General features: G+C 49.5%; 20 non-coding genes across 20 annotated transcripts; 10 read left to right on the forward strand and 10 right to left on the reverse strand.

Annotated features, from left to right (window-relative positions):
• Window positions 1-194: 194 nt before the first annotated feature.
• On the forward strand, window positions 195-267 carry Trnav-uac (transfer RNA valine (anticodon UAC)). The gene has a single exon. It is a non-coding gene; the product is annotated as a tRNA-Val (tRNA).
• A 604-nt stretch (window positions 268-871) lies between these two features.
• Window positions 872-943, reverse strand: Trnap-ugg (transfer RNA proline (anticodon UGG)). Its single transcript has one exon. It is a non-coding gene; the product is annotated as a tRNA-Pro (tRNA).
• A 1,955-nt stretch (window positions 944-2,898) lies between these two features.
• On the forward strand, window positions 2,899-2,971 carry Trnav-uac (transfer RNA valine (anticodon UAC)). The gene has a single exon. It is a non-coding gene; the product is annotated as a tRNA-Val (tRNA).
• Window positions 2,972-3,576: 605 nt separating this feature from the next.
• Trnap-ugg (transfer RNA proline (anticodon UGG)) lies at window positions 3,577-3,648 on the reverse strand. Its single transcript has one exon. It is a non-coding gene; the product is annotated as a tRNA-Pro (tRNA).
• A 1,952-nt stretch (window positions 3,649-5,600) lies between these two features.
• Trnav-uac (transfer RNA valine (anticodon UAC)) lies at window positions 5,601-5,674 on the forward strand. Its single transcript has one exon. It is a non-coding gene; the product is annotated as a tRNA-Val (tRNA).
• Window positions 5,675-6,278: 604 nt separating this feature from the next.
• Window positions 6,279-6,350, reverse strand: Trnap-ugg (transfer RNA proline (anticodon UGG)). Its single transcript has one exon. It is a non-coding gene; the product is annotated as a tRNA-Pro (tRNA).
• A 1,952-nt stretch (window positions 6,351-8,302) lies between these two features.
• Window positions 8,303-8,375, forward strand: Trnav-uac (transfer RNA valine (anticodon UAC)). The gene has a single exon. It is a non-coding gene; the product is annotated as a tRNA-Val (tRNA).
• Window positions 8,376-8,979: 604 nt separating this feature from the next.
• Trnap-ugg (transfer RNA proline (anticodon UGG)) lies at window positions 8,980-9,051 on the reverse strand. Its single transcript has one exon. It is a non-coding gene; the product is annotated as a tRNA-Pro (tRNA).
• Window positions 9,052-11,127: 2,076 nt separating this feature from the next.
• On the forward strand, window positions 11,128-11,200 carry Trnav-uac (transfer RNA valine (anticodon UAC)). The gene has a single exon. It is a non-coding gene; the product is annotated as a tRNA-Val (tRNA).
• A 604-nt stretch (window positions 11,201-11,804) lies between these two features.
• On the reverse strand, window positions 11,805-11,876 carry Trnap-ugg (transfer RNA proline (anticodon UGG)). Its single transcript has one exon. It is a non-coding gene; the product is annotated as a tRNA-Pro (tRNA).
• Window positions 11,877-13,829: 1,953 nt separating this feature from the next.
• Window positions 13,830-13,902, forward strand: Trnav-uac (transfer RNA valine (anticodon UAC)). The gene has a single exon. It is a non-coding gene; the product is annotated as a tRNA-Val (tRNA).
• A 604-nt stretch (window positions 13,903-14,506) lies between these two features.
• On the reverse strand, window positions 14,507-14,578 carry Trnap-ugg (transfer RNA proline (anticodon UGG)). Its single transcript has one exon. It is a non-coding gene; the product is annotated as a tRNA-Pro (tRNA).
• A 2,076-nt stretch (window positions 14,579-16,654) lies between these two features.
• Window positions 16,655-16,727, forward strand: Trnav-uac (transfer RNA valine (anticodon UAC)). Its single transcript has one exon. It is a non-coding gene; the product is annotated as a tRNA-Val (tRNA).
• Window positions 16,728-17,331: 604 nt separating this feature from the next.
• On the reverse strand, window positions 17,332-17,403 carry Trnap-ugg (transfer RNA proline (anticodon UGG)). Its single transcript has one exon. It is a non-coding gene; the product is annotated as a tRNA-Pro (tRNA).
• A 2,076-nt stretch (window positions 17,404-19,479) lies between these two features.
• Window positions 19,480-19,552, forward strand: Trnav-uac (transfer RNA valine (anticodon UAC)). Its single transcript has one exon. It is a non-coding gene; the product is annotated as a tRNA-Val (tRNA).
• Window positions 19,553-20,156: 604 nt separating this feature from the next.
• Trnap-ugg (transfer RNA proline (anticodon UGG)) lies at window positions 20,157-20,228 on the reverse strand. The gene has a single exon. It is a non-coding gene; the product is annotated as a tRNA-Pro (tRNA).
• Window positions 20,229-22,179: 1,951 nt separating this feature from the next.
• Trnav-uac (transfer RNA valine (anticodon UAC)) lies at window positions 22,180-22,252 on the forward strand. The gene has a single exon. It is a non-coding gene; the product is annotated as a tRNA-Val (tRNA).
• A 604-nt stretch (window positions 22,253-22,856) lies between these two features.
• Window positions 22,857-22,928, reverse strand: Trnap-ugg (transfer RNA proline (anticodon UGG)). Its single transcript has one exon. It is a non-coding gene; the product is annotated as a tRNA-Pro (tRNA).
• A 2,076-nt stretch (window positions 22,929-25,004) lies between these two features.
• On the forward strand, window positions 25,005-25,077 carry Trnav-uac (transfer RNA valine (anticodon UAC)). The gene has a single exon. It is a non-coding gene; the product is annotated as a tRNA-Val (tRNA).
• Window positions 25,078-25,681: 604 nt separating this feature from the next.
• Window positions 25,682-25,753, reverse strand: Trnap-ugg (transfer RNA proline (anticodon UGG)). The gene has a single exon. It is a non-coding gene; the product is annotated as a tRNA-Pro (tRNA).
• Window positions 25,754-25,783: the final 30 nt, after the last annotated feature.

Genomic DNA, 25,783 nt, shown 5'->3' on the forward strand with positions numbered 1-25,783 from the left:
TTGATGGTCTCACCATGTAGGGCTGCAGCTCACCCAGTGTTCTCCCTGTCTGTCGCGGTTGGATTGTTTTCATCGACGTCTTTTACTATAGGAACTTCACGAATCGGAGGGAGCTCGTAGCCGATGCCCTTGCTAACACAGAAGAAAAACTGTTGCTATTACGAGTCTCCGGGTGGTACACGAAACGAACCGTCGTTTCCGTGGTGTAGCGGGATATCACGTCTGCTTTACACGCTGAGGTCCCCGGTTCGATCCCGGGCGGGAACACAACAATTTTAATCTATATTTCGGATTTCATTTCCGAGATGACCTCACGTCCGCGTATGCAGAGACAAGCAATGCCGTATGCTAGACGGATAGGGCGTCATTTTACTGTCAAATACTGTTGCTCTCTTATTGCACCGGTATTTGGTAACTGAGAACGCCCCTAGCTCCATTATGGCTGGCAAAATTTATAATCCGGTTCTTCAGGGCTACTTCAAGTGCGCTTGCTACTGGCTTTCCTGAGCTCACCCTACTCGCCTTGTCACAGCTCTGTCAAAGTGTGATGCTAACTAATAATGAGAAACTCTTGGCCACTCTCAATCTTACATGCCACCACCCCTTTGTTGTTGCCGTCGTTAGTAAGATGAGGGTAGACTGTCGCACAATTAAGCTTAATCTCCACTCACGGTGCACATATTCCGCAAAGACAACCTTGTTTTCCGTTGCATGCAAAATTACCGTCTGCGTTTCTACCGAATTCCACCTACGTACTTTACTGGTGCCGCATTCTTGTTATATCCACGTGCTATAACAGGCGTCTACTCTTCATTGAGGAGCTGCAACCGGGGCTGAGTTCCACCTACTCTTCAGCACGGTCAAAATGGCAGGGCTCGTCCGGGATTTGAACCCGGGACCTCCTGCACCCAAAACAGGAATCATACCCCTAGACCAACGAGCCACCTGCCTGGAGCAGTCAAGTTAATCCCAGGTAGTGGACCTCACAGGGAACACAAACTTTTACGTGAATTCGCAAGATAAACGCTTTCTGCAGGCAGCACTCACCACTGATGAGAAGAATATTAAAGGCAACGAATAAAAAGCGAAATAACTTCATCGAACACTGCTTATGAACAGCCGGCAGTGCCTCAGTTTCGGTATGTGGTTTCTCAGGGTTAAGAGAAGGCGAATGCACTAAACAAAAGAACATCGGGAAACCAAGCACCAACTCATAACGAAAAGATTGCACAATATACTGCAAGTAAAATTTACAGAAGACGGATACTGAAGACGCCGCAGACAAAAGAATTATTCTATCCAGTAACGATTATCTAGGAAGCGTAAATTGCATGTGCTGCTCCACCACACAACTTCTTTTGATACTGTTTTACTTATTCTAAATTTTCATTGCCTGATCGTCTCTAGAATACTTGTGTGTATCACCTGGTTTCCAACAGCGATAGTAGTAAGTAAATCGACTACAAAGTCTTTCAAAGTAGGTCAGACACCAAAAAAAAAAAAAAAAAAAAAAAAACGGAGCTGCGCGTAGCTCATGTCATTCTGCTTTCAAACGTGAATCAGCGGCTGGGAGTAGTGGCGTACTCCTGTAATCCAAGCTACTGGGAGGCTGTTGTGTGGGAGAGATCTGGAAACAACTACAGATTCGGCCGTTCCATGAGCTCAGGAATGGCCGCGATGCCTTCATCGAGCTCTGCAGATCGACATATGACAGCGTGGAAATTTCGGCGAGCGGTGGCTAAGGGTTAAGAGAAGCCAAACGCACTAAACACAAGAAAGTCGGGAAACCGAAGCTCATAACGAAAAGATTGCGGAATGCAAGTGCGGAAGCAAAACTTCGAGAAGACCAACTCTGAAGCCATCGGCGCGCTAGGAATTATTCCTCGCAAGAAGCGATCATGTAGGAAGCGCGAGTCGAGGGTGTCGCTCGACCACACAATAAATTTTTGCTTAAACCAAATTTGCAATACCGGTTCGACACTAGAATACTGCGCCTTGGTCCTTCGAAAAGCGATAGTAATAAGCACGTCGACTGCAGTGTCATTTAGGGTAGTGAGTCAGACATGGGGAGGATATAAGGCGGGTGGAATATGCAACGACAGGGGGCATTGCAGGGCGGGCGCCGACTTCTTGCGCTGCGGCGCGCCGGTGCCGGCGGCGGCCTGGCTGGGCTGCTGGTGCCTCCATGTAGAGCTGCCGCCGAGCCCAGGCACCGTGCCGCTAACGAAGCGATTGCCTTTGGTGACATCTTTTGCAATAACGACTGCGCGAATCGACGGTATCTCGTAAGGAAAGAAAGAGCAGCAGCTGCCGCCGAGCCCAGGCGCCGTGCCTAACACGCAGAAGGTCCCCGGTTCGATTGCGGGCGGAAACCCGTTTTCGTCGCACTCAGCAAGACACTTGCTACGATCTCTGCTGTGACCATTTAAATCAACTTCAAACGTTCCACCAGCAGGGTGCACATGGCTCAAATGAAACATGAAACTGTTTCAGAACTGGTTGTCGGATTTTAGCGCTGACTTGGAGGCCTGGAAATGCGCGAAACAGCCGCCGCCATGCGATTTGTTACCACACCGTTGTACAAAACGCAAGAGCTCGTCCGGGATTTGAACCCTGTACCTCCTGCACCCGAAGCGGGAATCATACCCCTAGACCAACGAGCCTGTCCGTTCCGAAAACGCACTGCATGTGAATGACGCCATCTTTGATGGTCTCACCATGTAGGGCTGCAGCTCACCCAGTGTTCTCCCTGTCTGTCGCGGTTGGATTGTTTTCATCGACGTCTTTTACTATAGGAACTTCACGAATCGGAGGGAGCTCGTAGCCGATGCCCTTGCTAACACAGAAGAAAAACTGTTGCTATTACGAGTCTCCGGGTGGTACACGAAACGAACCGTCGTTTCCGTGGTGTAGCGGATATCACGTCTGCTTTACACGCTGAAGGTCCCCGGTTCGATCCCGGGCGGGAACACAACAATTTTAATCTATATTTCGGATTTCATTTCCGAGATGACCTCACGTCCGCGTATGCAGAGACAAGCAATGCCGTATGCTAGACGGATAGGGCGTCATTTTACTGTCAAATACTGTTGCTCTCTTATTGCACCGGTATTTGGTAACTGAGAACGCCCCTAGCTCCATTATGGCTGGCAAAATTTATAATCCGGTTCTTCAGGGCTACTTCAAGTGCGCTTGCTACTGGCTTTCCTGAGCTCACCCTACTCGCCTTGTCACAGCTCTGTCAAAGTGTGATGCTAACTAATAATGAGAAACTCTTGGCCACTCTCAATCTTACATGCCACCACCCCTTTGTTGTTGCCGTCGTTAGTAAGATGAGGGTAGACTGTCGCACAATTAAGCTTAATCTCCACTCACGGTGCACATATTCCGCAAAGACAACCTTGTTTTCCGTTGCATGCAAAATTACCGTCTGCGTTTCTACCGAATTCCACCTACGTACTTTACTGGTGCCGCATTCTTGTTATATCCACGTGCTATAACAGGCGTCTACTCTTCATTGAGGAGCTGCAACCGGGGCCTGAGTTCCACCTACTCTTCAGCACGGTCAAAATGGCAGGGCTCGTCCGGGATTTGAACCCGGGACCTCCTGCACCCAAAACAGGAATCATACCCCTAGACCAACGAGCCACCTGCCTGGAGCAGTCAAGTTAATCCCAGGTAGTGGACCTCACAGGGAACACAAACTTTTACGTGAATTCGCAAGATAAACGCTTTCTGCAGGCAGCACTCACCACTGATGAGAAGAATATTAAAGGCAACGAATAAAAAGCGAAATAACTTCATCGAACACTGCTTATGAACAGCCGGCAGTGCCTCAGTTTCGGTATGTGGTTTCTCAGGGTTAAGAGAAGGCGAATGCACTAAACAAAAGAACATCGGGAAACCAAGCACCAACTCATAACGAAAAGATTGCACAATATACTGCAAGTAAAATTTACAGAAGACGGATACTGAAGACGCCGCAGACAAAAGAATTATTCTATCCAGTAACGATTATCTAGGAAGCGTAAATTGCATGTGCTGCTCCACCACACAACTTCTTTTGATACTGTTTTACTTATTCTAAATTTTCATTGCCTGATCGTCTCTAGAATACTGTGTGGTATCACCTGGTTTCCAACAGCGATAGTAGTAAGTAAATCGACTACAAAGTCTTTCAAAGTAGGTCAGACACCAAAAAAAAAAAAAAAAAAAAAAACGGAGCTGCGCGTAGCTCATGTCATTCTGCTTTCAAACGTGAATCAGCGGCTGGGAGTAGTGGCGTACTCCTGTAATCCAAGCTACTAGGAGGCTGTTGTGTGGGAGAGATCTGGAAACAACTACAGATTCGGCCGTTCCATGAGCTCAGGAATGGCCGCGATGCCTTCATCGAGCTCTGCAGATCGACATATGACAGCGTGGAAATTTCGGCGAGCGGTGGCTAAGGGTTAAGAGAAGCCAACGCACTAAACACAAGAAAGTCGGGAAACCGAAGCTCATAACGAAAAGATTGCGGAATGCAGTGCGGAAGCAAAACTTCGAGAAGACCAACTCTGAAGCCATCGGCGCGCTAGGAATTATTCCTCGCAAGAAGCGATCATGTAGGAAGCGCGAGTCGAGGGTGTCGCTCGACCACACAATAAATTTTTGCTTAAACCAAATTTGCAATACCGGTTCGACACTAGAATACTGCGCCTTGGTTCTTCGAAAAGCGATAGTAATAAGCACGTCGACTGCAGTGTCATTTAGGGTAGTGAGTCAGACATGGGGAGGATATAAGGCGGGTGGAATATGCAACGACAGGGGGCATTGCAGGGCGGGCGCCGACTTCTTGCGCTGCGGCGCGCCGGTGCCGGCGGCGGCCTGGCTGGGCTGCTGGTGCCTCCATGTAGAGCTGCCGCCGAGCCCAGGCACCGTGCCGCTAACGAAGCGATTGCCTTTGGTGACATCTTTTGCAATAACGACTGCGCGAATCGACGGTATCTCGTAAGGAAAGAAAGAGCAGCAGCTGCCGCCGAGCCCAGGCGCCGTGCCTAACACGCAGAAGGTCCCCGGTTCGATTGCGGGCGGAAACCCGTTTTCGTCGCACTCAGCAAGACACTTGCTACGATCTCTGCTGTGACCATTTAAATCAACTTCAAACGTTCCACCAGCAGGGTGCACATGGCTCAAATGAAACATGAAACTGTTTCAGAACTGGTTGTCGGATTTTAGCGCTGACTTGGAGGCCTGGAAATGCGCGAAACAGCCGCCGCCATGCGATTTGTTACCACACCGTTGTACAAAACGCAAGAGCTCGTCCGGGATTTGAACCCCTGTACCTCCTGCACCCGAAGCGGGAATCATACCCCTAGACCAACGAGCCTGTCCGTTCCGAAAACGCACTGCATGTGAATGACGCCATCTTTGATGGTCTCACCATGTAGGGCTGCAGCTCACCCAGTGTTCTCCCTGTCTGTCGCGGTTGGATTGTTTTCATCGACGTCTTTTACTATAGGAACTTCACGAATCGGAGGGAGCTCGTAGCCGATGCCCTTGCTAACACAGAAGAAAAACTGTTGCTATTACGAGTCTCCGGGTGGTACACGAAACGAACCGTCGTTTCCGTGGTGTAGCGGATATCACGTCTGCTTTACACGCTGAAGGTCCCCCGGTTCGATCCCGGGCGGGAACACAACAATTTTAATCTATATTTCGGATTTCATTTCCGAGATGACCTCACGTCCGCGTATGCAGAGACAAGCAATGCCGTATGCTAGACGGATAGGGCGTCATTTTACTGTCAAATACTGTTGCTCTCTTATTGCACCGGTATTTGGTAACTGAGAACGCCCCTAGCTCCATTATGGCTGGCAAAATTTATAATCCGGTTCTTCAGGGCTACTTCAAGTGCGCTTGCTACTGGCTTTCCTGAGCTCACCCTACTCGCCTTGTCACAGCTCTGTCAAAGTGTGATGCTAACTAATAATGAGAAACTCTTGGCCACTCTCAATCTTACATGCCACCACCCCTTTGTTGTTGCCGTCGTTAGTAAGATGAGGGTAGACTGTCGCACAATTAAGCTTAATCTCCACTCACGGTGCACATATTCCGCAAAGACAACCTTGTTTTCCGTTGCATGCAAAATTACCGTCTGCGTTTCTACCGAATTCCACCTACGTACTTTACTGGTGCCGCATTCTTGTTATATCCACGTGCTATAACAGGCGTCTACTCTTCATTGAGGAGCTGCAACCGGGGCTGAGTTCCACCTACTCTTCAGCACGGTCAAAATGGCAGGGCTCGTCCGGGATTTGAACCCGGGACCTCCTGCACCCAAAACAGGAATCATACCCCTAGACCAACGAGCCACCTGCCTGGAGCAGTCAAGTTAATCCCAGGTAGTGGACCTCACAGGGAACACAAACTTTTACGTGAATTCGCAAGATAAACGCTTTCTGCAGGCAGCACTCACCACTGATGAGAAGAATATTAAAGGCAACGAATAAAAAGCGAAATAACTTCATCGAACACTGCTTATGAACAGCCGGCAGTGCCTCAGTTTCGGTATGTGGTTTCTCAGGGTTAAGAGAAGGCGAATGCACTAAACAAAAGAACATCGGGAAACCAAGCACCAACTCATAACGAAAAGATTGCACAATATACTGCAAGTAAAATTTACAGAAGACGGATACTGAAGACGCCGCAGACAAAAGAATTATTCTATCCAGTAACGATTATCTAGGAAGCGTAAATTGCATGTGCTGCTCCACCACACAACTTCTTTTGATACTGTTTTACTTATTCTAAATTTTCATTGCCTGATCGTCTCTAGAATACTGTGTGGTATCACCTGGTTTCCAACAGCGATAGTAGTAAGTAAATCGACTACAAAGTCTTTCAAAGTAGGTCAGACACCAAAAAAAAAAAAAAAAAAAAAAACGGAGCTGCGCGTAGCTCATGTCATTCTGCTTTCAAACGTGAATCAGCGGCTGGGAGTAGTGGCGTACTCCTGTAATCCAAGCTACTGGGAGGCTGTTGTGTGGGAGAGATCTGGAAACAACTACAGATTCGGCCGTTCCATGAGCTCAGGAATGGCCGCGATGCCTTCATCGAGCTCTGCAGATCGACATATGACAGCGTGGAAATTTCGGCGAGCGGTGGCTAAGGGTTAAGAGAAGCCAAACGCACTAAACACAAGAAAGTCGGGAAACCGAAGCTCATAACGAAAAGATTGCGGAATGCAGTGCGGAAGCAAAACTTCGAGAAGACCAACTCTGAAGCCATCGGCGCGCTAGGAATTATTCCTCGCAAGAAGCGATCATGTAGGAAGCGCGAGTCGAGGGTGTCGCTCGACCACACAATAAATTTTTGCTTAAACCAAATTTGCAATACCGGTTCGACACTAGAATACTGCGCCTTGGTTCTTCGAAAAGCGATAGTAATAAGCACGTCGACTGCAGTGTCATTTAGGGTAGTGAGTCAGACATGGGGAGGATATAAGGCGGGTGGAATATGCAACGACAGGGGGCATTGCAGGGCGGGCGCCGACTTCTTGCGCTGCGGCGCGCCGGTGCCGGCGGCGGCCTGGCTGGGCTGCTGGTGCCTCCATGTAGAGCTGCCGCCGAGCCCAGGCACCGTGCCGCTAACGAAGCGATTGCCTTTGGTGACATCTTTTGCAATAACGACTGCGCGAATCGACGGTATCTCGTAAGGAAAGAAAGAGCAGCAGCTGCCGCCGAGCCCAGGCGCCGTGCCTAACACGCAGAAGGTCCCCGGTTCGATTGCGGGCGGAAACCCGTTTTCGTCGCACTCAGCAAGACACTTGCTACGATCTCTGCTGTGACCATTTAAATCAACTTCAAACGTTCCACCAGCAGGGTGCACATGGCTCAAATGAAACATGAAACTGTTTCAGAACTGGTTGTCGGATTTTAGCGCTGACTTGGAGGCCTGGAAATGCGCGAAACAGCCGCCGCCATGCGATTTGTTACCACACCGTTGTACAAAACGCAAGAGCTCGTCCGGGATTTGAACCCTGTACCTCCTGCACCCGAAGCGGGAATCATACCGCTAGACCAACGAGCCTGTCCGTTCCGAAAACGCACTGCATGTGAATGACGCCACCTTTGATGGTCTCACCCTGTAGGGCTGCAGCTCACCCAGCGTTCTCCCTGTCTGTCGCGGTTGGATTGTTTTCATCGACGTCTTTTACTATAGGAACTTCACGAATCGGAGGGAGCTCGTAGCCGATGCCCTTGCTAACACAGAAGAAAAACTGTTGCTATTACGAGTCTCCGGGTGGTACACGAAACGAACCGTCGTTTCCGTGGTGTAGCGGTTATCACGTCTGCTTTACACGCAGAAGGTCCCCGGTTCGATCCCGGGCGGGAACACAACAATTTTAATCTATATTTCGGATTTCATTTCCGAGATGACCTCACGTCCGCGTATGCAGAGACAAGCAATGCCGTATGCTAGACGGATAGGGCGTCATTTTACTGTCAAATACTGTTGCTCTCTTATTGCACCGGTATTTGGTAACTGAGAACGCCCCTAGCTCCATTATGGCTGGCAAAATTTATAATCCGGTTCTTCAGGGCTACTTCAAGTGCGCTTGCTACTGGCTTTCCTGAGCTCACCCTACTCGCCTTGTCACAGCTCTGTCAAAGTGTGATGCTAACTAATAATGAGAAACTCTTGGCCACTCTCAATCTTACATGCCACCACCCCTTTGTTGTTGCCGTCGTTAGTAAGATGAGGGTAGACTGTCGCACAATTAAGCTTAATCTCCACTCACGGTGCACATATTCCGCAAAGACAACCTTGTTTTCCGTTGCATGCAAAATTACCGTCTGCGTTTCTACCGAATTCCACCTACGTACTTTACTGGTGCCGCATTCTTGTTATATCCACGTGCTATAACAGGCGTCTACTCTTCATTGAGGAGCTGCAACCGGGGCTGAGTTCCACCTACTCTTCAGCACGGTCAAAATGGCAGGGCTCGTCCGGGATTTGAACCCGGGACCTCCTGCACCCAAAACAGGAATCATACCCCTAGACCAACGAGCCACCTGCCTGGAGCAGTCAAGTTAATCCCAGGTAGTGGACCTCACAGGGAACACAAACTTTTACGTGAATTCGCAAGATAAACGCTTTCTGCAGGCAGCACTCACCACTGATGAGAAGAATATTAAAGGCAACGAATAAAAAGCGAAATAACTTCATCGAACACTGCTTATGAACAGCCGGCAGTGCCTCAGTTTCGGTATGTGGTTTCTCAGGGTTAAGAGAAGGCGAATGCACTAAACAAAAGAACATCGGGAAACCAAGCACCAACTCATAACGAAAAGATTGCACAATATACTGCAAGTAAAATTTACAGAAGACGGATACTGAAGACGCCGCAGACAAAAGAATTATTCTATCCAGTAACGATTATCTAGGAAGCGTAAATTGCATGTGCTGCTCCACCACACAACTTCTTTTGATACTGTTTTACTTATTCTAAATTTTCATTGCCTGATCGTCTCTAGAATACTGTGTGGTATCACCTGGTTTCCAACAGCGATAGTAGTAAGTAAATCGACTACAAAGTCTTTCAAAGTAGGTCAGACACCAAAAAAAAAAAAAAAAAAAAACGGAGCTGCGCGTAGCTCATGTCATTCTGCTTTCAAACGTGAATCAGCGGCTGGGAGTAGTGGCGTACTCCTGTAATCCAAGCTACTGGGAGGCTGTTGTGTGGGAGAGATCTGGAAACAACTACAGATTCGGCCGTTCCATGAGCTCAGGAATGGCCGCGATGCCTTCATCGAGCTCTGCAGATCGACATATGACAGCGTGGAAATTTCGGCGAGCGGTGGCTAAGGGTTAAGAGAAGCCAAACGCACTAAACACAAGAAAGTCGGGAAACCGAAGCTCATAACGAAAAGATTGCGGAATGCAGTGCGGAAGCAAAACTTCGAGAAGACCAACTCTGAAGCCATCGGCGCGCTAGGAATTATTCCTCGCAAGAAGCGATCATGTAGGAAGCGCGAGTCGAGGGTGTCGCTCGACCACACAATAAATTTTTGCTTAAACCAAATTTGCAATACCGGTTCGACACTAGAATACTGCGCCTTGGTTCTTCGAAAAGCGATAGTAATAAGCACGTCGACTGCAGTGTCATTTAGGGTAGTGAGTCAGACATGGGGAGGATATAAGGCGGGTGGAATATGCAACGACAGGGGGCATTGCAGGGCGGGCGCCGACTTCTTGCGCTGCGGCGCGCCGGTGCCGGCGGCGGCCTGGCTGGGCTGCTGGTGCCTCCATGTAGAGCTGCCGCCGAGCCCAGGCACCGTGCCGCTAACGAAGCGATTGCCTTTGGTGACATCTTTTGCAATAACGACTGCGCGAATCGACGGTATCTCGTAAGGAAAGAAAGAGCAGCAGCTGCCGCCGAGCCTGCCGCCGAGCCCAGGCACCGTGCCGCTAACGAAGCGATTGCCTTTGGTGACATCTTTTGCAATAACGACTGCGCGAATCGACGGTATCTCGTAAGGAAAGAAAGAGCAGCAGCTGCCGCCGAGCCCAGGCGCCGTGCCTAACACGCAGAAGGTCCCCGGTTCGATTGCGGGCGGAAACCCGTTTTCGTCGCACTCAGCAAGACACTTGCTACGATCTCTGCTGTGACCATTTAAATCAACTTCAAACGTTCCACCAGCAGGGTGCACATGGCTCAAATGAAACATGAAACTGTTTCAGAACTGGTTGTCGGATTTTAGCGCTGACTTGGAGGCCTGGAAATGCGCGAAACAGCCGCCGCCATGCGATTTGTTACCACACCGTTGTACAAAACGCAAGAGCTCGTCCGGGATTTGAACCCTGTACCTCCTGCACCCGAAGCGGGAATCATACCGCTAGACCAACGAGCCTGTCCGTTCCGAAAACGCACTGCATGTGAATGACGCCACCTTTGATGGTCTCACCCTGTAGGGCTGCAGCTCACCCAGCGTTCTCCCTGTCTGTCGCGGTTGGATTGTTTTCATCGACGTCTTTTACTATAGGAACTTCACGAATCGGAGGGAGCTCGTAGCCGATGCCCTTGCTAACACAGAAGAAAAACTGTTGCTATTACGAGTCTCCGGGTGGTACACGAAACGAACCGTCGTTTCCGTGGTGTAGCGGATATCACGTCTGCTTTACACGCTGAAGGTCCCCGGTTCGATCCCGGGCGGGAACACAACAATTTTAATCTATATTTCGGATTTCATTTCCGAGATGACCTCACGTCCGCGTATGCAGAGACAAGCAATGCCGTATGCTAGACGGATAGGGCGTCATTTTACTGTCAAATACTGTTGCTCTCTTATTGCACCGGTATTTGGTAACTGAGAACGCCCCTAGCTCCATTATGGCTGGCAAAATTTATAATCCGGTTCTTCAGGGCTACTTCAAGTGCGCTTGCTACTGGCTTTCCTGAGCTCACCCTACTCGCCTTGTCACAGCTCTGTCAAAGTGTGATGCTAACTAATAATGAGAAACTCTTGGCCACTCTCAATCTTACATGCCACCACCCCTTTGTTGTTGCCGTCGTTAGTAAGATGAGGGTAGACTGTCGCACAATTAAGCTTAATCTCCACTCACGGTGCACATATTCCGCAAAGACAACCTTGTTTTCCGTTGCATGCAAAATTACCGTCTGCGTTTCTACCGAATTCCACCTACGTACTTTACTGGTGCCGCATTCTTGTTATATCCACGTGCTATAACAGGCGTCTACTCTTCATTGAGGAGCTGCAACCGGGGCTGAGTTCCACCTACTCTTCAGCACGGTCAAAATGGCAGGGCTCGTCCGGGATTTGAACCCGGGACCTCCTGCACCCAAAACAGGAATCATACCCCTAGACCAACGAGCCACCTGCCTGGAGCAGTCAAGTTAATCCCAGGTAGTGGACCTCACAGGGAACACAAACTTTTACGTGAATTCGCAAGATAAACGCTTTCTGCAGGCAGCACTCACCACTGATGAGAAGAATATTAAAGGCAACGAATAAAAAGCGAAATAACTTCATCGAACACTGCTTATGAACAGCCGGCAGTGCCTCAGTTTCGGTATGTGGTTTCTCAGGGTTAAGAGAAGGCGAATGCACTAAACAAAAGAACATCGGGAAACCAAGCACCAACTCATAACGAAAAGATTGCACAATATACTGCAAGTAAAATTTACAGAAGACGGATACTGAAGACGCCGCAGACAAAAGAATTATTCTATCCAGTAACGATTATCTAGGAAGCGTAAATTGCATGTGCTGCTCCACCACACAACTTCTTTTGATACTGTTTTACTTATTCTAAATTTTCATTGCCTGATCGTCTCTAGAATACTGTGTGGTATCACCTGGTTTCCAACAGCGATAGTAGTAAGTAAATCGACTACAAAGTCTTTCAAAGTAGGTCAGACACCAAAAAAAAAAAAAAAAAAAAAAAACGGAGCTGCGCGTAGCTCATGTCATTCTGCTTTCAAACGTGAATCAGCGGCTGGGAGTAGTGGCGTACTCCTGTAATCCAAGCTACTGGGAGGCTGTTGTGTGGGAGAGATCTGGAAACAACTACAGATTCGGCCGTTCCATGAGCTCAGGAATGGCCGCGATGCCTTCATCGAGCTCTGCAGATCGACATATGACAGCGTGGAAATTTCGGCGAGCGGTGGCTAAGGGTTAAGAGAAGCCAAACGCACTAAACACAAGAAAGTCGGGAAACCGAAGCTCATAACGAAAAGATTGCGGAATGCAGTGCGGAAGCAAAACTTCGAGAAGACCAACTCTGAAGCCATCGGCGCGCTAGGAATTATTCCTCGCAAGAAGCGATCATGTAGGAAGCGCGAGTCGAGGGTGTCGCTCGACCACACAATAAATTTTTGCTTAAACCAAATTTGCAATACCGGTTCGACACTAGAATACTGCGCCTTGGTTCTTCGAAAAGCGATAGTAATAAGCACGTCGACTGCAGTGTCATTTAGGGTAGTGAGTCAGACATGGGGAGGATATAAGGCGGGTGGAATATGCAACGACAGGGGGCATTGCAGGGCGGGCGCCGACTTCTTGCGCTGCGGCGCGCCGGTGCCGGCGGCGGCCTGGCTGGGCTGCTGGTGCCTCCATGTAGAGCTGCCGCCGAGCCCAGGCACCGTGCCGCTAACGAAGCGATTGCCTTTGGTGACATCTTTTGCAATAACGACTGCGCGAATCGACGGTATCTCGTAAGGAAAGAAAGAGCAGCAGCTGCCGCCGAGCCCAGGCGCCGTGCCTAACACGCAGAAGGTCCCCGGTTCGATTGCGGGCGGAAACCCGTTTTCGTCGCACTCAGCAAGACACTTGCTACGATCTCTGCTGTGACCATTTAAATCAACTTCAAACGTTCCACCAGCAGGGTGCACATGGCTCAAATGAAACATGAAACTGTTTCAGAACTGGTTGTCGGATTTTAGCGCTGACTTGGAGGCCTGGAAATGCGCGAAACAGCCGCCGCCATGCGATTTGTTACCACACCGTTGTACAAAACGCAAGAGCTCGTCCGGGATTTGAACCCTGTACCTCCTGCACCCGAAGCGGGAATCATACCGCTAGACCAACGAGCCTGTCCGTTCCGAAAACGCACTGCATGTGAATGACGCCACCTTTGATGGTCTCACCCTGTAGGGCTGCAGCTCACCCAGCGTTCTCCCTGTCTGTCGCGGTTGGATTGTTTTCATCGACGTCTTTTACTATAGGAACTTCACGAATCGGAGGGAGCTCGTAGCCGATGCCCTTGCTAACACAGAAGAAAAACTGTTGCTATTACGAGTCTCCGGGTGGTACACGAAACGAACCGTCGTTTCCGTGGTGTAGCGGTTATCACGTCTGCTTTACACGCAGAAGGTCCCCGGTTCGATCCCGGGCGGGAACACAACAATTTTAATCTATATTTCGGATTTCATTTCCGAGATGACCTCACGTCCGCGTATGCAGAGACAAGCAATGCCGTATGCTAGACGGATAGGGCGTCATTTTACTGTCAAATACTGTTGCTCTCTTATTGCACCGGTATTTGGTAACTGAGAACGCCCCTAGCTCCATTATGGCTGGCAAAATTTATAATCCGGTTCTTCAGGGCTACTTCAAGTGCGCTTGCTACTGGCTTTCCTGAGCTCACCCTACTCGCCTTGTCACAGCTCTGTCAAAGTGTGATGCTAACTAATAATGAGAAACTCTTGGCCACTCTCAATCTTACATGCCACCACCCCTTTGTTGTTGCCGTCGTTAGTAAGATGAGGGTAGACTGTCGCACAATTAAGCTTAATCTCCACTCACGGTGCACATATTCCGCAAAGACAACCTTGTTTTCCGTTGCATGCAAAATTACCGTCTGCGTTTCTACCGAATTCCACCTACGTACTTTACTGGTGCCGCATTCTTGTTATATCCACGTGCTATAACAGGCGTCTACTCTTCATTGAGGAGCTGCAACCGGGGCTGAGTTCCACCTACTCTTCAGCACGGTCAAAATGGCAGGGCTCGTCCGGGATTTGAACCCGGGACCTCCTGCACCCAAAACAGGAATCATACCCCTAGACCAACGAGCCACCTGCCTGGAGCAGTCAAGTTAATCCCAGGTAGTGGACCTCACAGGGAACACAAACTTTTACGTGAATTCGCAAGATAAACGCTTTCTGCAGGCAGCACTCACCACTGATGAGAAGAATATTAAAGGCAACGAATAAAAAGCGAAATAACTTCATCGAACACTGCTTATGAACAGCCGGCAGTGCCTCAGTTTCGGTATGTGGTTTCTCAGGGTTAAGAGAAGGCGAATGCACTAAACAAAAGAACATCGGGAAACCAAGCACCAACTCATAACGAAAAGATTGCACAATATACTGCAAGTAAAATTTACAGAAGACGGATACTGAAGACGCCGCAGACAAAAGAATTATTCTATCCAGTAACGATTATCTAGGAAGCGTAAATTGCATGTGCTGCTCCACCACACAACTTCTTTTGATACTGTTTTACTTATTCTAAATTTTCATTGCCTGATCGTCTCTAGAATACTGTGTGGTATCACCTGGTTTCCAACAGCGATAGTAGTAAGTAAATCGACTACAAAGTCTTTCAAAGTAGGTCAGACACCAAAAAAAAAAAAAAAAAAAAACGGAGCTGCGCGTAGCTCATGTCATTCTGCTTTCAAACGTGAATCAGCGGCTGGGAGTAGTGGCGTACTCCTGTAATCCAAGCTACTGGGAGGCTGTTGTGTGGGAGAGATCTGGAAACAACTACAGATTCGGCCGTTCCATGAGCTCAGGAATGGCCGCGATGCCTTCATCGAGCTCTGCAGATCGACATATGACAGCGTGGAAATTTCGGCGAGCGGTGGCTAAGGGTTAAGAGAAGCCAAACGCACTAAACACAAGAAAGTCGGGAAACCGAAGCTCATAACGAAAAGATTGCGGAATGCAGTGCGGAAGCAAAACTTCGAGAAGACCAACTCTGAAGCCATCGGCGCGCTAGGAATTATTCCTCGCAAGAAGCGATCATGTAGGAAGCGCGAGTCGAGGGTGTCGCTCGACCACACAATAAATTTTTGCTTAAACCAAATTTGCAATACCGGTTCGACACTAGAATACTGCGCCTTGGTTCTTCGAAAAGCGATAGTAATAAGCACGTCGACTGCAGTGTCATTTAGGGTAGTGAGTCAGACATGGGGAGGATATAAGGCGGGTGGAATATGCAACGACAGGGGGCATTGCAGGGCGGGCGCCGACTTCTTGCGCTGCGGCGCGCCGGTGCCGGCGGCGGCCTGGCTGGGCTGCTGGTGCCTCCATGTAGAGCTGCCGCCGAGCCCAGGCACCGTGCCGCTAACGAAGCGATTGCCTTTGGTGACATCTTTTGCAATAACGACTGCGCGAATCGACGGTATCTCGTAAGGAAAGAAAGAGCAGCAGCTGCCGCCGAGCCTGCCGCCGAGCCCAGGCACCGTGCCGCTAACGAAGCGATTGCCTTTGGTGACATCTTTTGCAATAACGACTGCGCGAATCGACGGTATCTCGTAAGGAAAGAAAGAGCAGCAGCTGCCGCCGAGCCCAGGCGCCGTGCCTAACACGCAGAAGGTCCCCGGTTCGATTGCGGGCGGAAACCCGTTTTCGTCGCACTCAGCAAGACACTTGCTACGATCTCTGCTGTGACCATTTAAATCAACTTCAAACGTTCCACCAGCAGGGTGCACATGGCTCAAATGAAACATGAAACTGTTTCAGAACTGGTTGTCGGATTTTAGCGCTGACTTGGAGGCCTGGAAATGCGCGAAACAGCCGCCGCCATGCGATTTGTTACCACACCGTTGTACAAAACGCAAGAGCTCGTCCGGGATTTGAACCCTGTACCTCCTGCACCCGAAGCGGGAATCATACCGCTAGACCAACGAGCCTGTCCGTTCCGAAAACGCACTGCATGTGAATGACGCCACCTTTGATGGTCTCACCCTGTAGGGCTGCAGCTCACCCAGCGTTCTCCCTGTCTGTCGCGGTTGGATTGTTTTCATCGACGTCTTTTACTATAGGAACTTCACGAATCGGAGGGAGCTCGTAGCCGATGCCCTTGCTAACACAGAAGAAAAACTGTTGCTATTACGAGTCTCCGGGTGGTACACGAAACGAACCGTCGTTTCCGTGGTGTAGCGGTTATCACGTCTGCTTTACACGCAGAAGGTCCCCGGTTCGATCCCGGGCGGGAACACAACAATTTTAATCTATATTTCGGATTTCATTTCCGAGATGACCTCACGTCCGCGTATGCAGAGACAAGCAATGCCGTATGCTAGACGGATAGGGCGTCATTTTACTGTCAAATACTGTTGCTCTCTTATTGCACCGGTATTTGGTAACTGAGAACGCCCCTAGCTCCATTATGGCTGGCAAAATTTATAATCCGGTTCTTCAGGGCTACTTCAAGTGCGCTTGCTACTGGCTTTCCTGAGCTCACCCTACTCGCCTTGTCACAGCTCTGTCAAAGTGTGATGCTAACTAATAATGAGAAACTCTTGGCCACTCTCAATCTTACATGCCACCACCCCTTTGTTGTTGCCGTCGTTAGTAAGATGAGGGTAGACTGTCGCACAATTAAGCTTAATCTCCACTCACGGTGCACATATTCCGCAAAGACAACCTTGTTTTCCGTTGCATGCAAAATTACCGTCTGCGTTTCTACCGAATTCCACCTACGTACTTTACTGGTGCCGCATTCTTGTTATATCCACGTGCTATAACAGGCGTCTACTCTTCATTGAGGAGCTGCAACCGGGGCTGAGTTCCACCTACTCTTCAGCACGGTCAAAATGGCAGGGCTCGTCCGGGATTTGAACCCGGGACCTCCTGCACCCAAAACAGGAATCATACCCCTAGACCAACGAGCCACCTGCCTGGAGCAGTCAAGTTAATCCCAGGTAGTGGACCTCACAGGGAACACAAACTTTTACGTGAATTCGCAAGATAAACGCTTTCTGCAGGCAGCACTCACCACTGATGAGAAGAATATTAAAGGCAACGAATAAAAAGCGAAATAACTTCATCGAACACTGCTTATGAACAGCCGGCAGTGCCTCAGTTTCGGTATGTGGTTTCTCAGGGTTAAGAGAAGGCGAATGCACTAAACAAAAGAACATCGGGAAACCAAGCACCAACTCATAACGAAAAGATTGCACAATATACTGCAAGTAAAATTTACAGAAGACGGATACTGAAGACGCCGCAGACAAAAGAATTATTCTATCCAGTAACGATTATCTAGGAAGCGTAAATTGCATGTGCTGCTCCACCACACAACTTCTTTTGATACTGTTTTACTTATTCTAAATTTTCATTGCCTGATCGTCTCTAGAATACTGTGTGGTATCACCTGGTTTCCAACAGCGATAGTAGTAAGTAAATCGACTACAAAGTCTTTCAAAGTAGGTCAGACACCAAAAAAAAAAAAAAAAAAAAACGGAGCTGCGCGTAGCTCATGTCATTCTGCTTTCAAACGTGAATCAGCGGCTGGGAGTAGTGGCGTACTCCTGTAATCCAAGCTACTGGGAGGCTGTTGTGTGGGAGAGATCTGGAAACAACTACAGATTCGGCCGTTCCATGAACTCAGGAATGGCCGCGATGCCTTCATCGAGCTCTGCAGATCGACATATGACAGCGTGGAAATTTCGGCGAGCGGTGGCTAAGGGTTAAGAGAAGCCAAACGCACTAAACACAAGAAAGTCGGGAAACCGAAGCTCATAACGAAAAGATTGCGGAATGCAGTGCGGAAGCAAAACTTCGAGAAGACCAACTCTGAAGCCATCGGCGCGCTAGGAATTATTCCTCGCAAGAAGCGATCATGTAGGAAGCGCGAGTCGAGGGTGTCGCTCGACCACACAATAAATTTTTGCTTAAACCAAATTTGCAATACCGGTTCGACACTAGAATACTGCGCCTTGGTTCTTCGAAAAGCGATAGTAATAAGCACGTCGACTGCAGTGTCATTTAGGGTAGTGAGTCAGACATGGGGAGGATATAAGGCGGGTGGAATATGCAACGACAGGGGGCATTGCAGGGCGGGCGCCGACTTCTTGCGCTGCGGCGCGCCGGTGCCGGCGGCGGCCTGGCTGGGCTGCTGGTGCCTCCATGTAGAGCTGCCGCCGAGCCCAGGCACCGTGCCGCTAACGAAGCGATTGCCTTTGGTGACATCTTTTGCAATAACGACTGCGCGAATCGACGGTATCTCGTAAGGAAAGAAAGAGCAGCAGCTGCCGCCGAGCCTGCCGCCGAGCCCAGGCACCGTGCCGCTAACGAAGCGATTGCCTTTGGTGACATCTTTTGCAATAACGACTGCGCGAATCGACGGTATCTCGTAAGGAAAGAAAGAGCAGCAGCTGCCGCCGAGCCCAGGCGCCGTGCCTAACACGCAGAAGGTCCCCGGTTCGATTGCGGGCGGAAACCCGTTTTCGTCGCACTCAGCAAGACACTTGCTACGATCTCTGCTGTGACCATTTAAATCAACTTCAAACGTTCCACCAGCAGGGTGCACATGGCTCAAATGAAACATGAAACTGTTTCAGAACTGGTTGTCGGATTTTAGCGCTGACTTGGAGGCCTGGAAATGCGCGAAACAGCCGCCGCCATGCGATTTGTTACCACACCGTTGTACAAAACGCAAGAGCTCGTCCGGGATTTGAACCCTGTACCTCCTGCACCCGAAGCGGGAATCATACCGCTAGACCAACGAGCCTGTCCGTTCCGAAAACGCACTGCATGTGAATGACGCCACCTTTGATGGTCTCACCCTGTAGGGCTGCAGCTCACCCAGCGTTCTCCCTGTCTGTCGCGGTTGGATTGTTTTCATCGACGTCTTTTACTATAGGAACTTCACGAATCGGAGGGAGCTCGTAGCCGATGCCCTTGCTAACACAGAAGAAAAACTGTTGCTATTACGAGTCTCCGGGTGGTACACGAAACGAACCGTCGTTTCCGTGGTGTAGCGGTTATCACGTCTGCTTTACACGCAGAAGGTCCCCGGTTCGATCCCGGGCGGGAACACAACAATTTTAATCTATATTTCGGATTTCATTTCCGAGATGACCTCACGTCCGCGTATGCAGAGACAAGCAATGCCGTATGCTAGACGGATAGGGCGTCATTTTACTGTCAAATACTGTTGCTCTCTTATTGCACCGGTATTTGGTAACTGAGAACGCCCCTAGCTCCATTATGGCTGGCAAAATTTATAATCCGGTTCTTCAGGGCTACTTCAAGTGCGCTTGCTACTGGCTTTCCTGAGCTCACCCTACTCGCCTTGTCACAGCTCTGTCAAAGTGTGATGCTAACTAATAATGAGAAACTCTTGGCCACTCTCAATCTTACATGCCACCACCCCTTTGTTGTTGCCGTCGTTAGTAAGATGAGGGTAGACTGTCGCACAATTAAGCTTAATCTCCACTCACGGTGCACATATTCCGCAAAGACAACCTTGTTTTCCGTTGCATGCAAAATTACCGTCTGCGTTTCTACCGAATTCCACCTACGTACTTTACTGGTGCCGCATTCTTGTTATATCCACGTGCTATAACAGGCGTCTACTCTTCATTGAGGAGCTGCAACCGGGGCTGAGTTCCACCTACTCTTCAGCACGGTCAAAATGGCAGGGCTCGTCCGGGATTTGAACCCGGGACCTCCTGCACCCAAAACAGGAATCATACCCCTAGACCAACGAGCCACCTGCCTGGAGCAGTCAAGTTAATCCCAGGTAGTGGACCTCACAGGGAACACAAACTTTTACGTGAATTCGCAAGATAAACGCTTTCTGCAGGCAGCACTCACCACTGATGAGAAGAATATTAAAGGCAACGAATAAAAAGCGAAATAACTTCATCGAACACTGCTTATGAACAGCCGGCAGTGCCTCAGTTTCGGTATGTGGTTTCTCAGGGTTAAGAGAAGGCGAATGCACTAAACAAAAGAACATCGGGAAACCAAGCACCAACTCATAACGAAAAGATTGCACAATATACTGCAAGTAAAATTTACAGAAGACGGATACTGAAGACGCCGCAGACAAAAGAATTATTCTATCCAGTAACGATTATCTAGGAAGCGTAAATTGCATGTGCTGCTCCACCACACAACTTCTTTTGATACTGTTTTACTTATTCTAAATTTTCATTGCCTGATCGTCTCTAGAATACTGTGTGGTATCACCTGGTTTCCAACAGCGATAGTAGTAAGTAAATCGACTACAAAGTCTTTCAAAGTAGGTCAGACACCAAAAAAAAAAAAAAAAAAAAAACGGAGCTGCGCGTAGCTCATGTCATTCTGCTTTCAAACGTGAATCAGCGGCTGGGAGTAGTGGCGTACTCCTGTAATCCAAGCTACTGGGAGGCTGTTGTGTGGGAGAGATCTGGAAACAACTACAGATTCGGCCGTTCCATGAGCTCAGGAATGGCCGCGATGCCTTCATCGAGCTCTGCAGATCGACATATGACAGCGTGGAAATTTCGGCGAGCGGTGGCTAAGGGTTAAGAGAAGCCAAACGCACTAAACACAAGAAAGTCGGGAAACCGAAGCTCATAACGAAAAGATTGCGGAATGCAGTGCGGAAGCAAAACTTCGAGAAGACCAACTCTGAAGCCATCGGCGCGCTAGGAATTATTCCTCGCAAGAAGCGATCATGTAGGAAGCGCGAGTCGAGGGTGTCGCTCGACCACACAATAAATTTTTGCTTAAACCAAATTTGCAATACCGGTTCGACACTAGAATACTGCGCCTTGGTTCTTCGAAAAGCGATAGTAATAAGCACGTCGACTGCAGTGTCATTTAGGGTAGTGAGTCAGACATGGGGAGGATATAAGGCGGGTGGAATATGCAACGACAGGGGGCATTGCAGGGCGGGCGCCGACTTCTTGCGCTGCGGCGCGCCGGTGCCGGCGGCGGCCTGGCTGGGCTGCTGGTGCCTCCATGTAGAGCTGCCGCCGAGCCCAGGCACCGTGCCGCTAACGAAGCGATTGCCTTTGGTGACATCTTTTGCAATAACGACTGCGCGAATCGACGGTATCTCGTAAGGAAAGAAAGAGCAGCAGCTGCCGCCGAGCCCAGGCGCCGTGCCTAACACGCAGAAGGTCCCCGGTTCGATTGCGGGCGGAAACCCGTTTTCGTCGCACTCAGCAAGACACTTGCTACGATCTCTGCTGTGACCATTTAAATCAACTTCAAACGTTCCACCAGCAGGGTGCACATGGCTCAAATGAAACATGAAACTGTTTCAGAACTGGTTGTCGGATTTTAGCGCTGACTTGGAGGCCTGGAAATGCGCGAAACAGCCGCCGCCATGCGATTTGTTACCACACCGTTGTACAAAACGCAAGAGCTCGTCCGGGATTTGAACCCTGTACCTCCTGCACCCGAAGCGGGAATCATACCGCTAGACCAACGAGCCTGTCCGTTCCGAAAACGCACTGCATGTGAATGACGCCACCTTTGATGGTCTCACCCTGTAGGGCTGCAGCTCACCCAGCGTTCTCCCTGTCTGTCGCGGTTGGATTGTTTTCATCGACGTCTTTTACTATAGGAACTTCACGAATCGGAGGGAGCTCGTAGCCGATGCCCTTGCTAACACAGAAGAAAAACTGTTGCTATTACGAGTCTCCGGGTGGTACACGAAACGAACCGTCGTTTCCGTGGTGTAGCGGTTATCACGTCTGCTTTACACGCAGAAGGTCCCCGGTTCGATCCCGGGCGGGAACACAACAATTTTAATCTATATTTCGGATTTCATTTCCGAGATGACCTCACGTCCGCGTATGCAGAGACAAGCAATGCCGTATGCTAGACGGATAGGGCGTCATTTTACTGTCAAATACTGTTGCTCTCTTATTGCACCGGTATTTGGTAACTGAGAACGCCCCTAGCTCCATTATGGCTGGCAAAATTTATAATCCGGTTCTTCAGGGCTACTTCAAGTGCGCTTGCTACTGGCTTTCCTGAGCTCACCCTACTCGCCTTGTCACAGCTCTGTCAAAGTGTGATGCTAACTAATAATGAGAAACTCTTGGCCACTCTCAATCTTACATGCCACCACCCCTTTGTTGTTGCCGTCGTTAGTAAGATGAGGGTAGACTGTCGCACAATTAAGCTTAATCTCCACTCACGGTGCACATATTCCGCAAAGACAACCTTGTTTTCCGTTGCATGCAAAATTACCGTCTGCGTTTCTACCGAATTCCACCTACGTACTTTACTGGTGCCGCATTCTTGTTATATCCACGTGCTATAACAGGCGTCTACTCTTCATTGAGGAGCTGCAACCGGGGCTGAGTTCCACCTACTCTTCAGCACGGTCAAAATGGCAGGGCTCGTCCGGGATTTGAACCCGGGACCTCCTGCACCCAAAACAGGAATCATACCCCTAGACCAACGAGCCACCTGCCTGGAGCAGTCAAGTTAATCCCAGGTAGTGGACCTCACAGGGAACACAAACTTTTACGTGAATTCGCAAGATAAACGCTTTCTGCAGGCAGCACTCACCACTGATGAGAAGAATATTAAAGGCAACGAATAAAAAGCGAAATAACTTCATCGAACACTGCTTATGAACAGCCGGCAGTGCCTCAGTTTCGGTATGTGGTTTCTCAGGGTTAAGAGAAGGCGAATGCACTAAACAAAAGAACATCGGGAAACCAAGCACCAACTCATAACGAAAAGATTGCACAATATACTGCAAGTAAAATTTACAGAAGACGGATACTGAAGACGCCGCAGACAAAAGAATTATTCTATCCAGTAACGATTATCTAGGAAGCGTAAATTGCATGTGCTGCTCCACCACACAACTTCTTTTGATACTGTTTTACTTATTCTAAATTTTCATTGCCTGATCGTCTCTAGAATACTGTGTGGTATCACCTGGTTTCCAACAGCGATAGTAGTAAGTAAATCGACTACAAAGTCTTTCAAAGTAGGTCAGACACCAAAAAAAAAAAAAAAAAAAAACGGAGCTGCGCGTAGCTCATGTCATTCTGCTTTCAAACGTGAATCAGCGGCTGGGAGTAGTGGCGTACTCCTGTAATCCAAGCTACTGGGAGGCTGTTGTGTGGGAGAGATCTGGAAACAACTACAGATTCGGCCGTTCCATGAGCTCAGGAATGGCCGCGATGCCTTCATCGAGCTCTGCAGATCGACATATGACAGCGTGGAAATTTCGGCGAGCGGTGGCTAAGGGTTAAGAGAAGCCAAACGCACTAAACACAAGAAAGTCGGGAAACCGAAGCTCATAACGAAAAGATTGCGGAATGCAGTGCGGAAGCAAAACTTCGAGAAGACCAACTCTGAAGCCATCGGCGCGCTAGGAATTATTCCTCGCAAGAAGCGATCATGTAGGAAGCGCGAGTCGAGGGTGTCGCTCGACCACACAATAAATTTTTGCTTAAACCAAATTTGCAATACCGGTTCGACACTAGAATACTGCGCCTTGGTTCTTCGAAAAGCGATAGTAATAAGCACGTCGACTGCAGTGTCATTTAGGGTAGTGAGTCAGACATGGGGAGGATATAAGGCGGGTGGAATATGCAACGACAGGGGGCATTGCAGGGCGGGCGCCGACTTCTTGCGCTGCGGCGCGCCGGTGCCGGCGGCGGCCTGGCTGGGCTGCTGGTGCCTCCATGTAGAGCTGCCGCCGAGCCCAGGCACCGTGCCGCTAACGAAGCGATTGCCTTTGGTGACATCTTTTGCAATAACGACTGCGCGAATCGACGGTATCTCGTAAGGAAAGAAAGAGCAGCAGCTGCCGCCGAGCCTGCCGCCGAGCCCAGGCACCGTGCCGCTAACGAAGCGATTGCCTTTGGTGACATCTTTTGCAATAACGACTGCGCGAATCGACGGTATCTCGTAAGGAAAGAAAGAGCAGCAGCTGCCGCCGAGCCCAGGCGCCGTGCCTAACACGCAGAAGGTCCCCGGTTCGATTGCGGGCGGAAACCCGTTTTCGTCGCACTCAGCAAGACACTTGCTACGATCTCTGCTGTGACCATTTAAATCAACTTCAAACGTTCCACCAGCAGGGTGCACATGGCTCAAATGAAACATGAAACTGTTTCAGAACTGGTTGTCGGATTTTAGCGCTGACTTGGAGGCCTGGAAATGCGCGAAACAGCCGCCGCCATGCGATTTGTTACCACACCGTTGTACAAAACGCAAGAGCTCGTCCGGGATTTGAACCCTGTACCTCCTGCACCCGAAGCGGGAATCATACCGCTAGACCAACGAGCCTGTCCGTTCCGAAAACGCACTGCATGTGAATGACGCCACCTTTGATGGTCTCACCCTGTAGGGCTGCAGCTCACCCAGCGTTCTCCCTGTCTGTCGCGGTTGGATTGTTTTCATCGACGTCTTTTACTATAGGAACTTCACGAATCGGAGGGAGCTCGTAGCCGATGCCCTTGCTAACACAGAAGAAAAACTGTTGCTATTACGAGTCTCCGGGTGGTACACGAAACGAACCGTCGTTTCCGTGGTGTAGCGGTTATCACGTCTGCTTTACACGCAGAAGGTCCCCGGTTCGATCCCGGGCGGGAACACAACAATTTTAATCTATATTTCGGATTTCATTTCCGAGATGACCTCACGTCCGCGTATGCAGAGACAAGCAATGCCGTATGCTAGACGGATAGGGCGTCATTTTACTGTCAAATACTGTTGCTCTCTTATTGCACCGGTATTTGGTAACTGAGAACGCCCCTAGCTCCATTATGGCTGGCAAAATTTATAATCCGGTTCTTCAGGGCTACTTCAAGTGCGCTTGCTACTGGCTTTCCTGAGCTCACCCTACTCGCCTTGTCACAGCTCTGTCAAAGTGTGATGCTAACTAATAATGAGAAACTCTTGGCCACTCTCAATCTTACATGCCACCACCCCTTTGTTGTTGCCGTCGTTAGTAAGATGAGGGTAGACTGTCGCACAATTAAGCTTAATCTCCACTCACGGTGCACATATTCCGCAAAGACAACCTTGTTTTCCGTTGCATGCAAAATTACCGTCTGCGTTTCTACCGAATTCCACCTACGTACTTTACTGGTGCCGCATTCTTGTTATATCCACGTGCTATAACAGGCGTCTACTCTTCATTGAGGAGCTGCAACCGGGGCTGAGTTCCACCTACTCTTCAGCACGGTCAAAATGGCAGGGCTCGTCCGGGATTTGAACCCGGGACCTCCTGCACCCAAAACAGGAATCATACCCCTAGACCAACGAGCCACCTGCCTGGAGCAGTCAAGTTAATCCCAG

This window comes from Schistocerca cancellata, unplaced genomic scaffold (genome assembly GCF_023864275.1).
Source record: "Schistocerca cancellata isolate TAMUIC-IGC-003103 unplaced genomic scaffold, iqSchCanc2.1 HiC_scaffold_466, whole genome shotgun sequence".
Classification (NCBI taxonomy): domain Eukaryota; kingdom Metazoa; phylum Arthropoda; class Insecta; order Orthoptera; family Acrididae; genus Schistocerca; species Schistocerca cancellata.